Raw genomic sequence first — 12,391 nt, 5'->3', positions numbered from 1 at the left:
GTGAGCCACCATGCTCAGCCCAAGTTGGTTCATTTTAGTTGTGACTGTTATTGAGCTCAGATAGCTTGATAAATCTGTCTTCACTATAGCAGATCTGGGTCAGGACACATTCTCCTGGGACTGTGTTGGAGACAAACTGCCAAATTTAATTTGTTTGAATACTCCTCACCATTGAGTTAATTTGGTTTCAGCTTGATATAATCATTTACAAGATCTGGGTTCTGCTTCCCATGCCACCTATTTTGGATTTTATGTATTTACTTTGTTCATTCCACACAGATGGTTTATCTTGTTTCATTCTTCTTAATTTAATGCTCAGTGTTCACTTAAGATTTTTTTTTTTTTGAGACGGGGTTTCGCTCTTGTTGCCCAGGCTGGAGTGCAATGGCGCGATCTCAGCTTACCACAACCTCCGCCTCCCGAGTTCAAGCGATTCTCCTACCTCAGCCTTCTGAGTAGCTGGGATTACAAGCGTGCACTACCATGCCCAGCTAATTTTGTATTTTCACTAGAGACGGGGTTTCTCCGTTATGGTCACGCTGGTCTCGAACTCCTGGCCTCAGGTGACCTGCCCGCCTTGGCCTCCCAAAGTGCTGGGATTACAGGCGTGAGCCACCGCTCCCGGCCTCACTTCAGTTTTAAAAGAGCCACTTGTGGATTGGATTTATCCTTAAAAAGTTGAGTGAGATATATATCGCTTCTAGTGCATTCCTGCTTTTGCATCTAGGAAGAGTATGGATTTTGCAGTCCATCCTAGATTGCCCTGTCATGTATTTAGCTGAAACTTTGGAGCAAGTTACTTTTTTGAGATCGATCCATCCATCCATGCATCCATCCATGCATCCATCCATCCATCCATCCATCCATCCACCCACCCACCCACCCACCTACCTACCCACCTACCAGCCCGTCCACCCATCTACCCACTTATCATCCCAGAGGCACTGTAGTGCTGCTGCTCCTTGCTTTTCTGTTTTTCTTTGACAGATACGTTGAGGTATAATTTACATAACGTAAAATTCTCCCATTTTAAGTGTATAATTCAGTGATGTTTAGTTAATTTGGAAAACTATGTAGCCAACACTACCTAATTTCAGAATACTTCTATCACCCCCCAAAGAAGAAAATCTATGCCCATTTGTAGTCATTTCTCATTTTCTAATCTTAGGGTACTACTAATCTATTTTCTGTCTCCATAGATATGCTTTTTTGGGACATTTCATAAAATTGGAATCATTTATATGCTCTTTTATGTTTGGCTTTTATTTAGCAGTGTTTTTGAGGATGATTCATGTTAAGGCATGTTTCAATACTTTCTTGTATTTTGAAGAGTTCTTCATTTTATTAATTTGTTTACTTCATGGACATTTGAGTTTCAAACATTTGGCTGTTGTGAATAATGCTGTGAACATTGATTTACAAGTCTTGGTGTAGACATATGTTTCATTCCTCTTTGGCAGATACCTAGTATTGGAATTGCTGGGTCATGTAGTAAATTTATGTTTAATATTTTAAGAAACCAGTAAATTGTTTTCCAGAATGGTTGTACTGTTTTGCCCCCTCCCCGCCTGCCTTTTTTTTTATTTGAGGTAGAGCCCTGCTCTGTCACCCAGGATGGAGTGCAGTGGCGTGATCTTGGCTCACTGCAACTTCCATCTCCCAGGTTCAAGTGATTCTCTTGCATCAGCCTCCTGAGTAGCTGGGATTACAGGCCCTCCCCACCACACTTGGCTAATTTTTTTGTATTCTTAGTAGAAACGGGGTTTTGCCATGTTGGCCAGGCTGGTCTCAAACTCCTGACCTCATGTGATCCACCCACCTTGGCCTCCCAAAGTGCTGGGATTACAGGCATGAGCCACCATGCCTGGCCACCTCTATTTATCTGAATATTTAAGATAACTATTTGATTAGAATTCAGTATCACATGACATTAGCTGTTACCATAGAAGAAGAATCGTAGATAGCATCACAGGATTCTATTCCAGCTAGTAAAAAATAATAAAATACAAGTATGTCACATGCAAAAATATAATGTTTAATGATTAAAACCTAGATTTCTACCAGGTGAGCATGATTGCTTGAAAATTTCACTTAAAGACACTCCTTAGAACAGTGTAAAAATGTATTATTAATACTTTATTAAAACTTTTAATTATGGAAAATTTCATACAATGCAAATGAAGACAAAATAGTTTAGTGACTCCTCACATACTTTTTACCCAGCTTCAAAATTCACTCATTCCAGTTTTGTTTCATCTATACTCATACCTAGACTCTTCTCCCCAATATCATAAAGATAAATATATTCCCATTATCACATCTAAAGCCTTCCATAATAATTCTTTACTAAGGATTGGTTACTTTTGATGAGTGAGCAATTTCTTTTTACCTTTGTTTAAAAATGGAAATATTTTGGAGTGGTTTTTTACAGTAAATACATGAGTCTATGTGTGTATATGTTTTAAAGAAATATATCTCTTTAGGGATTTTAGGTCCTGTGCTTTCCTCCCCTTCTATCAGAAAAAAATTATAACAAAATTTTGAGGGTGTGGAGGCTGAGAGGATGTTTTCATTTGGTCCATTTACATGAGAATAAATAGCTTTAGAACATGGGATGAGGTCCAATTTGAATTCATTTTATTACTGCTTTAGAGGAATTATTTCTGTCATTTTCATTAGAAATCCAATTGCTTTAAAATTAAATTCTAAATTTTACTTTCTATACATGATTCCTTGTTTGGATTATGGATCTCACTGGATAGTCTGAGATCCATCACCTCTTTTCTGTGTTGTTTTCTGAAAGCTACAATTTTTTTCCATATTAATTAATTTATTGAGACAGAGTTTCGCTTTTGTTGCCCAGGCTGGAGTGCAATGGTGTGATCGCCGGTCACTGCAGCCTCCGCCTCCTGGGTTCAAGTGATTCTCCTGCCTCAGCCTCCCACGTAGCTGAGACTACAGGTGCCTGTCACCACACTTGGGTAATTTTTGTATTTTTAGTAGAAATGGGATTCTGCCATGTCGGCCAGGCTGGTCTCAAACTCCTGGTCTCAGGTGATCCACCTGCCTCAGCCTTCCGAAGTGCTGGGATTACAAGCATGAGCCACCACACCCGACCTCCATATTATTTAGAATTGATTTCTCATTAGTAACAAAATGCTTTTAACACCAAAATCAATAACTGTTTATAGTAAATCTGGGCTTTGATTTTGTTCTATGTCTGATCTATATAGGCAGCTCTGCTTTTGTGAGCCTCAGTCCACATATAAAATAGGGATATAATAATATAAGATAATGAGAAGGTTAAGTGTGTAGATTTCTTTTGGTGGTGGGAATAGGTGTTGAGGCAGGGTTAACAATACCTTGTGGTTTTATGCAGTATGCATTTACAAAGAAGAGCAAAGAGAAATGGGAGAACAGACAAAAATGATTAAGTGTTGCTGTGTACACGTTGCTGTTATAAACCATTTATGTAAATTCCCATTTGATCCCTATGACGATGGTGGTATATGTTGTTATCATTCCAAACCACAATTTGTAACTGTGAAGTAATTTACAGAAGATATGTATTGTTATCCTCACTTTATATATGAGGAAACTAGGGTTGGAAAAATATAGTAATTTGCAGAAAGTCTTACAATTAATTAGTACAGCTTTAATTGGAAAGTTTATGCTTCTTTCTACCACCGTGGTATACTTTCCACTGTGGGCAGTTGTCTTATCAGGGAGGGAATGCAGTTGTTTTTGCTCCCCTTTTTTAAAGCACTGAAATGTTAGAGGTTACTTTGATAATTTGATTGGTTAGCTAATTAGAATATAGAGTTTTTTGTTTGTTTCTTTTTAAAGAGACAGGGTCTCACTTTAGTTGTCCCGGCTGAAGTGCATTGGTGTCATCATGGCTCAATGCACCTTCAACCTCCTGGCCTGAAGAGCTCCTCCTGCCTCAGCTTCCCAAAGTGTTGGCATTACAAGCATGAGCCATCGTGCCTGGCAGGAATGTAGTTCTTTTTTTCTTTTCTTTTTTTTTCCTCTTTGAGATGGAGTTTCGCTCTGTCGCCCAGGCTGGAGTGCAGTGGCGTGATCTCGGCTCACTGCAACCGCCGCCTGTAGGGTTCAAATAATTCTACTGTCTCAGCCTCCCGAGTAGCTGGCACTGCAGGCACCCGCCACCATGCCTGGCTAATTTTTGTATTTTTTTAGTAGAGGTGGGGTTTCACTGTAGGGTTCAAATAATTCTACTGTCTCAGCCTCCCGAGTAGCTGGCACTGCAGGCACCCGCCACCATGCCTGGCTAATTTTTGTATTTTTTTAGTAGAGGTGGGGTTTCACTATATATTAGTCAGGCTGGTTTTGAACTTCTGACCTCAGGTGATCCACCCATCTCAGCCTCCCAAAGTGCTGGGATTACAGGTTTGAGCCACCGTGCCCGCCATGACTTAAGTGAGATGAACCATGAAAAGTGAACCATGAAAACTCAATTTATGTTTTTAATTTTTATTATTATTTTTTGAGATGAAGTCTCCCTCTGTTGCCCACACTGGAGTGCAGTGGCGCCATTGCGGCTCATTGCAACCTCCACCTCCCAGGTTCAAGCGATTCTCCTGCTTCAGCCTGCTGAGTAGCTGGGACTACTGGCATGCACCACTGCACCGGCTAATTTTTTTTATTTTTAGTAGAAACAGCATTTTGCCACGTTGGCCAGGCTGGTCTCGAACTCCTCACCTCAGGTGATCTGCCTGCCTTGGCCTCCCAAAGTGGTGGGATTACAGGCATGAGCCACTGTGCCTGGCCATCATTTCAGTTTATATATATGTTTTATACATACTTAAAAAAAAAAAAAAACTACAGTAGTTATTGATAATGTCTGGTAGATTTTTCCCATTTATTTGCCTTTTGTAAAAACGTTTTTCACAATTCTCTTTTATTATGAAATAAAACACATAAAGTTAATTAGATATAAATATACTGCTTAAAATTTTTTTTTTTGAAACGGAGTCTTGTTCTGTCACCAGGCTGGAGTGCAATGGTGTGATCTCAGCTCACTGCAACCTCTGCCCCCCGGGTTCAAGAAATTCTCCTGCCTCAGCCTCCTAAGTAGTTGGGACTACAGGCATGTACCACCACGCCTGGCTAATTTTTTGTATTTTTAGTAGAGACGTGGTTTCACTGTGTTAGCCAGGATAGTCTCTGTGTCCTGACCTCATGATCCGCCAGCCTTGGCCTCCCAAAGTGCTGGGATAATAGGCGTGAGCCACTGCACTGGGCCTAAATAATTATTATAAACACAAACTAGCCCTGGTTCAGTGGCTCATACCTGTCATCCCAACACTTTGGGAGGCTGTGGCGAAAGGATTACTTGAGCCGTGGAGTTTGAGACTAGCTTGAGTAACATAGTGAGACCCTGTCTCTATTTAAATTAAAAAAAAAAATTAAAAAAACCCCATACGCAAATTTTATCTGGGTCAAGAAGCAGAATGTCAGCACCACCTAACTCTCTTACTGTGCGCACCTTTGTATTTCATATAGTACCCTCCCTTTCCTCTAAAAGAACAATTATCTTGACTTTTATTTTATTTATATATATATATAATTTTTTTTTTTTTTGAGATGGGGCTTGCTCCTTTGTCCAGGCTGGAGTGCAGTGGCATAATCATGACTCACTGCAGCCTTGACCTCCCAGGTTCAAGTGATCTTGCCATCTCAGTCTCCCAGGTAGCTGAGAATATAGGCATGTGCCACCATGCCCAGCTAATTTATTTTATTTATTTATTTATTCTTATTTTTGAGATGGAGTCTCGCTCTGTCACCCAGGCTGGAGTGCAGTGGCACGATCTTGGCTCACTGCAAGCTCCGCCTCCTGGGTTCATGCCATTCTCCTGCCTCAGCCTCCCAAGTAGCTGGGACTACAGGCGCCCGCCACCACTCCCAGCTAATTTTTTGTATTTTTAGTAGAGACGGGATTTCATCGTGTTAGGCAGGATGGTCTTGATCTCCTGACCTCGTGATCTGCCCGCTGCGGCCTCCTAAAGTGCTGGGATTACAGGCGTGAGTCACCACGCCCGGCCTAGTTTTCTTATTTTTCGTAGAGACGAGTTCTCGGTACGTTGCCAGGATTCTCAGACTCCTAGGTTTAAACGATCCTCCTGCGTTGGTGACCCAAAGTGCCGAGATTACAAGTGTGAGCTACTGTGCTTGGCCAGTTCTCTTGTTCTTAAAAAATGTTTTCACACCCTAAGTCTTTATTGCTAAATACTGTGGTTTGACGTTCTGTTTTTGAGCTTCACATAGATGAAATTACACTTTTTTGGGGGATAGGGCCTTGCTTTGTTGCTCAGACTGGAGTGCAGGCTCTGTTTCTCAGGCTGGAGTGCAGTGATGCAATCATGGCTCTGGGCAGCCTGCACCTCCTGGGTTCAAGTGGTCCTTCCTGAGCATGAGCCACCTTGCCCTGCTAATTTTCAATTTTTTGTTGTTTTTTTTGAGACAGAGTCTTGCTCTGTTGCCCAGGCTGTAGTGCAATGGCACGATCTTGGCTCACTGCAACCTCTGCCTCCTGGGTTCAAGTGATTCTCCCTGCCTCAGGCACCCGAGTAGCTGGGATTACAGGTGCCTGCCACCATGCCCAGCTAATTTTTGTATTTTTAATAGAGACAAGGTTTCGTCATGTTGGCTAGGCTGGTCTTAAACTCCTGACCTCAGGTAATCTGCCCACTGTGGCCTCCCAAAGCACTGGGATTAAAGGCTTGAGCCACAGCGCCCAGCCAAGTTATAAATTTTTTGTAGAGATGGGATCTTGCTATGTTGCCCAGGCTGGTCTCTAACTCCTGGCCTCAAGTGATTCTCCTGCCTCAGTCTCCTAAAGTGTTGGAATTACAAATGCTAGTCACCGTGCTTCCCCAGAGTGTATTTTTTTTTTTTTTTTTGAGATGGAGTTTCGCTCTGTTTCCCAGGCTAGAGTGCAGTGGCATGATCTCGGCTCAGTGCAACCTCCGCCTCCCGGATTCAAGAGATTCTTCTGCCTCAGCCTCCCGAGTAGCTGGGATTACAGGTATGCGCCACCACGCCTGGCTAATTGTTGCATTTTTAGTAGAGTCGGGATTTTACCACATTGATTAGACTGGTCTCAAACTCCTCACCTCAAGTGATTGTCCCACCTTGGCCTCCCAAAGTGCTGGGATTACAGGTGTGAGCCACCGTGCCCAGCCTCATGTGTGTTTTTTAATGCACATGTGAAGCCATTTCTGTTGGATATATATCTAAGATCGAAATCTCTTGGTCATAAGGTATGTTTTTAGTAGAAAAGGCCAAATTGTTTTCCAGAGTGGTTTTACTAAACTTTTCTTTCAACAGCAGCATGTGAGAATTCCGTTTCGTATTCTCCTGAGTGCACATTATTGCCAATCTTTTAAAATTGTAGCCATTTTTGATGGCTTTAATTTGCACTATCTCTGGCTACTAATGAGTTTGAGCATCTCAGTGCTGACCATTTTGATGTCCTGTTCTGTAAAGTGATTGTTCTCATCACTTATCTATTTTTATTTTTAATTAATGTATATTTTGATTCATAGGAGCTTTTAATATATTCTTAATATAAGGCATTTGTCAGTTTAGGTTACTTATGTCTTCTCCCATTCTGTAGTTTGCCTGTGGTGCCTTTTTATATGGTATCTTTTGGTGCAGAAAAGTTCTCTGTAGGCTGGGTGCAGTGGCTTACACGTGTAATCCCAGCACTTTTGGAGGCCGAGGCTGTTGGATCACGAGGTCAGGAGATCGAGACCATCCTGGCTAAGGTGATGAAATTCTGTCTCTACTAAAATACAAAAAATTAGCTGGGTGTGGTGGCGTGCACCTGTAGTCCCAGTTACTCAGGAGGCTGAGACAGGGGAATTGCTTGAACTGGGTAGGCGGAGGTTGCAGCGAGCCGAGATCATGCCACTGCATTCCAGCCTGGCGACAGAGCAAAAGTCCATCTCAAAAAAAAAAAAAAAAAAAGTTATCTGAATAGGTACATACATCAGGTTTTTTTTCGTTAAACAGTGCTTTTTTGTGTTCTGTTTTAAATTTTTTTTTTCTTCCTTGGAGGTCATGGAGTTATTCACATCATCTATAAACTTTTATTTACTTCTCTCATTTAGATATGTAATATATAATTCACCTGGAATAGATTTTTGTGTATGTGTAGTTTTTAGGTCAAGTTTTATTTTTTTTCAAATGGATATCCAGTTGTTCCAGCACCATTTATGAATAAACAAACAAATAAACTTTTGCCATCACTCTGGAGTGTCGTGTTTTCATAAGTCATGTCCATAGATGCATGCTATGTGTCTGGGCCTTTATCCTGTTATATTAGTCTGTCTAGCCTTGTACCAATATCACTGCCTCATTTATTGAGCTTAATAAAATAAGTCTAAATATCCTGTAGAATAAGTCTCTCTTTTTTTTCTTTTCCTTGAAACATGGTCTCGCTCTGTTTCCCAGGCTGGAGTGCAGTAGCGTGATAACAGTGTACTGTAGCCTTGACCTCTTGGGCTTATACGATCCTCCCATCTCAGCCTCCCGAGTAGCTGGGACCATAGGTGTGAGCCACCATGCCTGGATAATTTTTAAAATTATTTGTAGAGACGAGAGCTTCCTATGTTACTCAGGCTGCCCAGCTTGTTCTTTTTAAAGATTTGCTAGTCTGTTCTTTTGCATTTCCATGTACATTTTAGAATCACTGCATTAATTTCTCCCCCTAAGTAAACAGAGTAACCAATTTAACCTCCAACCAAACCACAGAATCTTTTGGGCTTTTGTTTGGGATTATACTGTTGCCTTTAGATCAATTTTGGAATGGGCAGAATTGACATCCTTTATGGTTTTCTACTTAGAAGTCTTGCATATCTTTTGTTAGATTTATTCTTAGATACTTGATTTTCTTATGCCATAGTAAGTATATATATATATATATATTTCTTTTTGTAAATGGGATTTCAGAAATTGTCATACTTTAACCAGGAGTTTTATAGCAAAGGTTTTTGTGAAAAATTATATTCTATAATAGGTTTAAGTCATTGTCTAAAGTATCTCCAGTATTTATAAAGCCAGAGGGAGTCCAGGATGGTACACAAATAATGCTTCTGATGGTGTCATTTTCCTTTTTGTTTTCAAGCAAGACTGGGTAAAGTATCGTATATTGAAATGCAAACATAATAACATGACCATTTCACTTCATTTTTTTTTTTTGGTAGGGGGACTTTGGCATTTAGTTTCATTTATGGTTTTAATCTATTCATGAAAGTAGTTGGTTAAATAAAATGGTTTATTTACTATTTCTGAGTTTTAGATTTTCTTCCTTGGCATACTTTATTTTGGGTTAGGTAGTTTCTTCCGCTCCATGGTTGGATTGGGGAGGGGCTATAATTAAACCAACATTGAAGTGAAATACAGTATGCACATTGCAATCTTGTTTCAGTGGAAGTGAAGTAAAAAGACTTGAAATTCTGGTACTGTGGAAAAGAAGCAAAGTACTGGGTAGGCTTAATACCGCATAGTGTTGTGTGTGAGAGAGACAGAAAAATGCTTGTTTCTGAATACTTGAACCAGAGCTTTGGAATTGGAGCACTGTAATAGAGAGGAAGAAAAGGATCAGAATACAGGGAAAATGAAATAGCATGGAGAAGAGAATGATAAAACAAAATTTTAACAGCTTAGTTCCTGGAAAACCATTATAAAATCAGACTGTATTACTGTGTGAAAGTTGATAAGCATTTTTATAAAAACTTAATGTTGGAATTGTGTTTGGGTGAACTTTTCTGGGTCTTAAGGACAGGTTATCCAGAAAGGAAGGAAAAAGAACAAAAACCCCGGCATGTTTCCAGGGGTATATGTAGCCCCCCAAAAATGCTGTTGTATTGTTTTATGAATAAAGTCTGATATTTATCTGGAGTTCCCAATCCCTCTTCCCCACCTTTTAAAATTTTATTTTATTTTATTTTATTTTTTGAGATGGAGTCTCACTCTGTTGCCCAGGCTGGAGTGCAGTGTTGCAATTTTGGCTGACTGAAACCTCTGCCTCCTGGGTTCAAGCGATTCTCATGCCTTAGCCTTCCCAGTAGCTGGGATTACAGGTGTGTGCCACCATGCCCAGCTAATTTTTGTATTTTTAGTGGAGATGAGGTTTCACCATGTTGGCCAGGCTGGTCTCCAACTGTTGACTTCAGGTGATCCACACACTTTGGCCTCCCAAAGTGCTGGGATTACAGGCGTGAGCCACCGTGTCCGGCCCACCACCTTTTTTCTTTAGAGAGAGGGTCTTGTTCTGTTGTCCAGGCTGGAATGAGGTGGCTTGGTTATAACTTACTGTAGCCTTGAACTCCTGGGATCAAGTGATCTTCCTACCTCAGTCTCCCTAGTAGCCGGGACAATGGGTGTATGCCACCATGCCTAGCTAATTTTATTTTGTTTTTTTAGAGATGGGTCTCATGATGTTGCCCAGGCTGGTCTTGAACTCCTGACCTCAAGCAGTCCTCCTGCCTCGACCTCCCAAAATGCTGTGATTACATGAGTGAGCTGGGCCCCTTCATTGATTAGAGAAAAATTCACTGAAACTCAGAAATAACTGGAGTTCTTCTATGTAAATGATATGGTAACCTGCTTTCCTATATAATAAATTTGACTTCATTTAAGTTAGTTATAAATTAGGCAGCCTGGGCAACATAATGAGACCCTGTCTTTTTTTGTTTTTTTGAGACAGAGTCTTGCTCTGTCGCCCAGGCTGGAGTGCAGTGGCATGATCTCGGCTCACTGCAGCCTCTACCTCTCGGGTTCATGTGAATCTCCTGCCTCAGCCTCCTGAGTAGCTGGGACTACAGGCATGCACCAGCACATCCAGCTAATTCTTTTATTTTTAGCAGAGACAGGGTTTCACCATGTTGGTCAGGCTGGTCTTGAACCCCTGACCTCATGTGATCCGCCCATCTCAGCCTCCCAAAGTGGTGGGATTATAGATGTGAACCACCGCGCTCGACTGAGACCCTGTCTTTTTTTAAAAAAAAAAAAAAAAAAAAAAAGCCAGATGCGGTGGTACATGCCTGTGGTCCAACTACTTGGGAGGCTGAGGTGGGAGGGTTGATTCAGCCTTGAAGGTTGAGGCTGCAGTGAGCCGTGATTGTGCCACTGTACCCCAACTTAAATAATTGTCAGGATTTACTACATGTTAGAAAACTTCCATGACTTCTAACTATAAATAACTTGTTGATAAATGGGATGGGAGGGGTGAAACTAAGCACCTAACAATTTTAAGTAGCTATATAATAGTTATACCAATATAGTAAGCCTTGAAACTGTTTATTTCATATTAGTCTTTGATACTTCATACTGGCTTTCCAGTATTGAGCCTTTTTTATTGAGATGAAATTCACATAACATATATTTAACCATTTTGAAGTATACCATTTAGTGTCATTTAGTGCAATTGTGTTGTTGTGCAATCATCTCTAGTTTCAAAATGTTTTCGTTATCCAAAAGAGCATCTCATATCCGTAAGTAATCACTTCCTATTTCCTTGACACCCTCCCCCCAATCTCCTGGCAATCACTAATATGCTTTCTATCTCTATGGATTTGCTTATTTATTATTATTTCTTATAAATAAAATTATATAATATTTGGCTTCTTTTACTTAGCGTCATGTTTTCAATGTTTATTGAAGTTATAACATATATTAGTACTTAATTTTTATGGCTAAATAACATTCAATTGTATGTATATACCACATTTATTTCTTAGTTCATCTGTTGATGCACCTTTTGGCAATTATGAATAATGCTGCTGTTAGCATTTATGTACAAATTGCTGTGTGGATATATATTTTAATTTTTCTTGGGTGTATACCTAGAAGTGGAATTTCTGGATCATGTGGTAATTCTGTTTATCTTTTTGAGAAATGCCAAATTGTTCTTGACAGTGGCTGGTATCATTTTACATTTCTACTAGCAATGTATGAGAGTTCCTATTGCTTCACATCCTTGCCAACACTTGCTGTTTTCCTTTTTTTAAAAAAATATAGCCGCCTGCTATTGTTTGAATATGATTTGTTTGTACCACCAAAACTCATGTTGAAATTTGATCCCCAGTGTGGTGATATTGGGAGGTGGGACCTATTGGGAGGTATTTGGGTTATGAGGGCAGATCCTTCATGAATTGCTGGTGCTGTTCTCACTGTAGTGAGTGAATTCTTGCTTTCTAGAGACTGTATTAATTCTTGAGGGAATGGATTAATTTCTGCAAGAGTGTGTTGTTGTAAAGCCGGGACATCCCTCACGCTTTCCCCTCTTTGCATGTGTCCACTTCCCCATTGACCTTTTCTGCCATGTTGTAAAGTAGCACAAAAGCTGTCGCCAGAAGCTAGG

The 12,391-nt window shown here is 40.4% G+C and overlaps 1 protein-coding gene across 7 annotated transcripts in view; it reads left to right on the top strand.

Annotated features, from left to right (window-relative positions):
- STAG1 (STAG1 cohesin complex component) overlaps positions 1–12,391 on the top strand; it is a 406,778-nt gene that overhangs the window by 30,067 nt on the left and 364,320 nt on the right. For 2 of the 7 annotated variants that reach the window (XM_063662186.1, XM_063662189.1), the window contains exon 2: positions 10,453–10,627. The exons of 4 other annotated variants lie outside the window; for them this stretch is intronic. The gene's annotated coding sequence lies outside the window, so the exon portion shown is untranslated. Of the gene's footprint in view, positions 1–6,950; positions 7,049–10,452; positions 10,628–12,391 lie in introns of all 7 variants that reach the window. One more of the 7 variants, XM_063662188.1, reaches the window with a different exon arrangement.

Source organism: Pongo pygmaeus, chromosome 2 (genome assembly GCF_028885625.2).
Source record: "Pongo pygmaeus isolate AG05252 chromosome 2, NHGRI_mPonPyg2-v2.0_pri, whole genome shotgun sequence".
In the NCBI taxonomy this organism is placed as follows: Eukaryota; Metazoa; Chordata; class Mammalia; order Primates; family Hominidae; genus Pongo; species Pongo pygmaeus.
Note: the sequence above shows the minus strand (reverse complement) of the source record. Positions and strands in the feature narration are given on the sequence as shown.